This window comes from Myotis daubentonii, chromosome 7 (genome assembly GCF_963259705.1).
Source record: "Myotis daubentonii chromosome 7, mMyoDau2.1, whole genome shotgun sequence".
In the NCBI taxonomy this organism is placed as follows: Eukaryota; Metazoa; Chordata; class Mammalia; order Chiroptera; family Vespertilionidae; genus Myotis; species Myotis daubentonii.
The window spans coordinates 42,359,065-42,365,064 of record NC_081846.1 but is presented as its reverse complement, the minus strand read 5'-3'; positions in this window follow the sequence as shown (position 1 = coordinate 42,365,064).

Sequence of the window (6,000 nt, the reverse complement as noted above, 5' to 3'; positions counted from 1 at the left end):
TATTAACGAGGATACACATATGGCAAAGGCCTTGGGGCTTCAGAGAGGAGGAAGGTCATTACAGGATATTAAGAAGAGTAGATGTTTAATAATTAATAGTTTACCCAGTCATACAGATAGGTCAAAAGGTTATCTCTGAAGGCGGGGGTGGAGGGGGTGGGGGTGAGGGTGGGAGTCGGGGGAGAAGGATGAGGGCATGTGCTGGGGGTTGGGGGTGGCCGGGAAGAGGTCAATGGGGGGAAAAGGAGACTATGTAATACATTAAACAATAAAGAATTTAATTTTTTTTAAAAAAGGTTATCTCTGACATTTCTTAGTATGGGCAATACTTTTAATTTAAATTCCTCTAAGCAGTTACGTGGGGATGCAGAAGTTTCTCTTGCCCACAGGGTCTCAGTTGACTTTAGCTCAAAATAATGCCTGTACCACAGAGGCACACCTTGTTCTGAATCCTTACAAGCAAGAACTTTTGTTTTTTCTTTTTCCTAGTGATGTATTCTTAGCACCTAAAACATTGTCAGGCACATGTCTGGTGCTCAATATATATTTGTTGAATGAATAAGTGAATCAATAAATAATAGGTCACTTGCCCAATCTTGAACCAAGTGCTGTAGTAGAAGGATTCAATGTTCTAATTAGGTAGGGACTGAAACATATGGTCTAAAAATGAGAAATGGATGATTCCATAAGAAAATCAAAGTACTATTACTATTAGGGAATTATATGCTAGGAAGGCAAAAATACAGATATTCATCTCAAAAGATGTGGGAAATACAGGGAAGTCAAAGATTTTAGCCTTTCAAAGGTCCAAGTTGGGACCTACCTGAGACATAGCAGTCATTGTGTATGACTCATCAGTACTTCTAGTATCAAGTTACCTCCTCACCTTTTAAATTACCCACCCATTGTATGTGTGCGTATGTGTGTGTATGTGAAAGAGGGTGTGATACTTTCCATCATCTTAATCCACTAATCCAGTGGTTCTCAACCTTCTGGCCCTTTAAATACATGTAGTTCCTCATGTTGTGACCCCCAACCATAAAATTATTTTCGTTGCTACTTCATAACTGTCATGTTGCTACTGTTATGAATCGTAATGTAAATGTCTGATATGCAGGATGGTCTTAGGCAACCCCTGTGAAAGGGTCGTTCGACCCCCAAAGGGGTCGCGACCCACAGGTTGAGAACCTCTGCATCAGACCTGACCACTGCCTCAGCCTCCCAGGAGGCATACACAAATTCCCTGTGGGCTCTCAGGCAGGCACCTCACTCACACCTTCTTTCCCAGGAGAGTGGTCACTCTGGGGAGAGCAATGGGTGCATTTCACCAAGTCCCTCAAGAGGTTCCAAACCTTTATGTTACAAAACCTTATAGAAACAGAGGGAAAAAGATATGAAAGAGGGGAGGATCCAGAAAGAAGCAGAGACAGCACCTAAAAGGATAATCAGTGTCCTTAATAAAGACGACAAGGGAGGAGAGCATCAAACAGGAAGAATGAGCAATAGTAATGTCAATCTGTGGGTTAGGGAGGTGTTATGAACTGCATGTTTGCATCCCCCCCAAATTCATATGTTGAACCGTAATTCCCAATGTGATAGTAATGGGAGATGGGGCCTTTAGGAGGTAATAAGGTCATGATGGTGGTACCCCATGATGGGATTAGTGCCCTTACAAAGAAGAAACATGCCCAGCCAGTGTGGAGCAGGAGGTCACGGTTCGATTCCCGGTGAGGGCACATGCCGGGGTTGTAGGCTCAATCCCCAGTAGTGGGTGTGCAGGAGGCAGCTGATAATGATTCTCTCATGAATGATATTTCTCTCCCCTCCCCTCCCCTCCCCTTCCTCTCTCTGAAATCAAAAGAAAAAAAGAAAAGATGAAGAAGAAAAAGAAACACAAGAGCTAGCTACTGTGAGCCCTTTCTCTGCCCTGTGAGGATACAGCAAGTAAACCAGAAAGAGGCTCTCACCAGAAACCAACCATGCTGGCACCCTCACAGACTTCCCTGTCTCCAGAACTATGAGAAATAAATGTTTTTTAATTCACCCCATCTGAGGTATTTTGTTAAAGTAGTCCAAACTGACTGAGACAGGAGGATTAGCATTGAGAACAGAAAAATTAATTTGACATTTAGATAATCATTTGTGACTCTGGAGAAAGAATTTCCATGGCCAAGGGCAGAAAACTTAAGAAATTAGTGACTAATGAGGAAGTGGAAGTAAATCACAAAATGGCAAATGAATAAATTGCTCAAAAGGGAGTGACAGCCTGCTCTAAACAGAGCACTACACTAGGCAACAGGGCCAGCTTCATGGGCATCTGACGTTTACAGTCACACAGGGTCCTGTGCTCAGAAGGGTCCTGGCATGGCTTACTGATTTGATGTCAGGATCTTGAAATTTTAAATAAAATTTGAAAAAAGGGTCCTGCATTTTCATCTTGCACTAGGCCAGTGATGGCGAACCTTTTGAGCTCGGCGTGTCAGCATTTTGAAAAACCCTAACTTAACTCTGGTGCCGTGTCACATATAGAAATTGTTTGATATTTGCAACCATAGTAAAACAAAGATTTATATTTTTGATATTTATTTTATATATTTAAATGCCATTTAACAAAGAAAAATCAACAACAAAAATGAGTTGGTGTGTCACCTCTGACACGCGTGTCATAGGTTCGCCATCACGGCACTAGGCCCACATACTATGCAGTAGGACACTTGGGGTACTGAAGGTGACTGAAAATATTTCATGCATCATTCATTCACTTATTTATTCAATGACAAATACATAAGTTGCCTACTATGAGCCAGGCACTCTAGTAGTTTCTGCGGGCATGATGAAAAAGGTAGTGAACACAACAGATGCTTGACAAAAATATATAAGAAAGGGTTGTTACTTTCAAGAATATTAAGATGTAAAAACAGCAAGCTATGACATGACATTCCACCTCAGTTCCTTTGTTGTGTGGCCTATATGACCCCAGTAAATGTATTCAACTTTCCTAAAACCTAGTTTACTCAAACAAAATTCAACCTAATCTAATTGGCATTATTAAGTGGTTTATAAATTGTGCAGTATCCAATCTAGCAACGAGAAGGATGCTCCAAGGGGTTGTACAAAATGGAAGGTTTTCATAGGCAGAAAGAGGATGCGACTAAGTTGAGAGTGGATTATTTCAGTCAAGGAAATCTTCCCTTAGGGGAAGGCAGAGGGTCTTATCAGACAGATTACCTCACTAATGTGGGTCAGGAAATTCCAGACTGATTGGTTTAAAATTCCACTCTTGGGAGTGGCTAAAACCACAATTACTTAAGTATTAAATTTAGGTTTGGTATCCAAGTGACACCATATTGGGCTGTGGCTTTTCTTTTTAACAGCATCTAAAAAATGAGAATAACAGGACCTATTTGTAAATTAGGGGCATTAAATAAGATCAGGAATATAAGGTGCTTAGAACAGTGCAAGATATGTGTTAAGTGTTTAATCATGTGTGACTATGGTAATTTCTAGCACCTAGTATGGCCAAACACATAATAAGAGTTCAATAAGTGATTAGTTTGTTAAATGGGGGTAAAAAAGGAATTTCAGATCTGGATAGGTTGATATATTTTTGTATAAATGTAGCCAATATGATTATACAGATTCATACACACTTAAAACATTGATTAGGCCTAGAGAAAAGATGTAAAAGAATATATAGAGTGTCCCCCAAAATACACACTTTACAACTGATAGCTCAATTGATGTTTCTTTTCAGATTTAACGCATTGGAATTAATAATTATTCAGTGTGTATACATTGTTTTGGGACACCATGTATACTAAGTGGTTGACTATGGTCAAATCTGTGTCATAAGATTTTTAAAAATATATTTTTATTGATTTCAGAGAGGAAGGAAGAGGGAGAGAGAGATAGAAACATAAATGATGAGAATCATTGATCGGTTGCTTCTGCGTGCCTCCTATTTGGGGACTGAGCCCACAACCCAGGCATGTGTGTCCTGATGGGGAATCAAACTGTGACTTCCTGGTTCGATGCTCAACCACTGAGCCAGGCCAGCCAGGCTGTGTAATAGGATTTGAGGGAACAGATTTTTGTTTAGTGTTTTACTTTATATACTCCTTATTTAAAAACCAAGATTTTAGACAAATAAAGCTACCGACATATTCTGAATATAGTGGCAGATGACAAAATTTATAGTTTATTACAATTTTTCTCTTCTAAAAATTACTGTCCTCCTATCTAAAATATTTTCATTCAATTTATATTCTCTTTTTTTTAGTTCTGAATCTGTCACAATTTGCTATTAATCTTGGAAAAAATCAGTTCCTTAATCTGCATTACAGCTTCCTCATAAAATAAATCACACAATCGACAGTGCTTCTTAACTAGTGGACTATGGCATGCTAGTGTCCTGAATGTGGGTGAGAAATTGACCCCTCCTGCAATGAGGCAGTTGAGAGGGGTCAGGGGAGGTCAGAACCCCCTGGACCAGTACCTTTGTCCATGAGCAGCCTTGTTGAGAGGTCCTCAGGGCAGCGTGTGCAGAATAGTCTGGGGCGTATGCCAAGCACTGTAAACAACAACCAACACTTAAAATTCTACTCTCTGTGCTTGGCCAAGGATTCCTGCCACATGGACAACTATCTGCAAAGCCCAACAGGGACCAGACATCCTGGAACCTATACACAAGTTTCTGTTCTAGGTGCCCAAGGGGGACAGCACACAGCTCCAGGGGTAATTTGTCAGGGACTGGGAGAGAAGACTTGATTGACTGCGGTTCCCAGTGGGCTCAGCTGCCAGCATTGCCCTATAATATTTATCTTAACATGTAGTGACTATTTTTCTCTTTCTTTTTTTTCTTTCTTCTTTCTTTCTCCCTCCCTCCCTCTCTCTCTCTCTCTCTCTCTCTCTCTCTCTCTCTCTCTCTCTCTCTCTCTCTCAGAAAGGGGGAGAGAAACATTGATTTGTTGTTCTACTTATTTATGCATCCACTGCCTGGTTCCTATATGTGCCCCAACCAGGACCAACCTGCAATCCCATGCATCAGGACAACACGCTCCAACCAGCTCCAACCAACGGAGATACCCAGCCAGGGCTAGTGGCTATTTCTATCCCTCTGTGACGATGAACTCTTTTAATGGCCCTCAGGCTAGCTGTTGACAATGTAGGCTAGAGTTTCATCGTGGAAATCTTCATATAAAAATGTACTATTAGTTTGAAATTCATTTGTCAATAAAAGGAGGAGTTGTTATTCTTTAAATATAATTACAATTGTAAGTTTTGAATGATGGTATAAAATGGTTTTAATATTTTATCACCCACTTATGCGATAAGAGTCCCTTACTGATAATTACTATTTGGAATATGAGAAGTTTATCATTAAAAAGTCGAGATCAGAAACTGCATGAAGCCATTTCAACCATAAAACTTAATATCAAAATATATTCATAGGAACAAGTTCAAAATGATCATGAAAAAAATGTGGAACTTTTTTATTTGAATGTTTTATTCAAAATGATTTTTAATATCTTCTCTAATACATTGTATTTTATTTTAACATAATTATATAATTTAAAGAAAATGTTATGAATTTTTTAACCAGCCAGCATTTAGATGTCTCCAAATCTTTGTTTATGCAACCTCGTGTGCTGTACACAAAATAACGTTTTCTGCATGTGTTGTGATATGAAAGAAGGTGAGGCCCTAATATAGATTATTTATAAATTCTGTCTGCTACTCCATCCCACCTTAGAACCCTTATCCCCTGTTCCTCACCCCATGTACTTTCTCCCCCCCCCCCGCCCCCCACCTTTTCACACACACACACACACACACACACTTATAAGAGAGCCAGGGCTACAAGGACAGACAGCAGCCAAGGGTCAAGTTTGTGTCTACCAGGGTCAAGAACTCAAACAGGGATATTTATATGAGTTACCATGTGTCCACAGAGTAGAAACTTTGTAGAAGTAAGAAATAGCTAATGTCTAAACACCACAG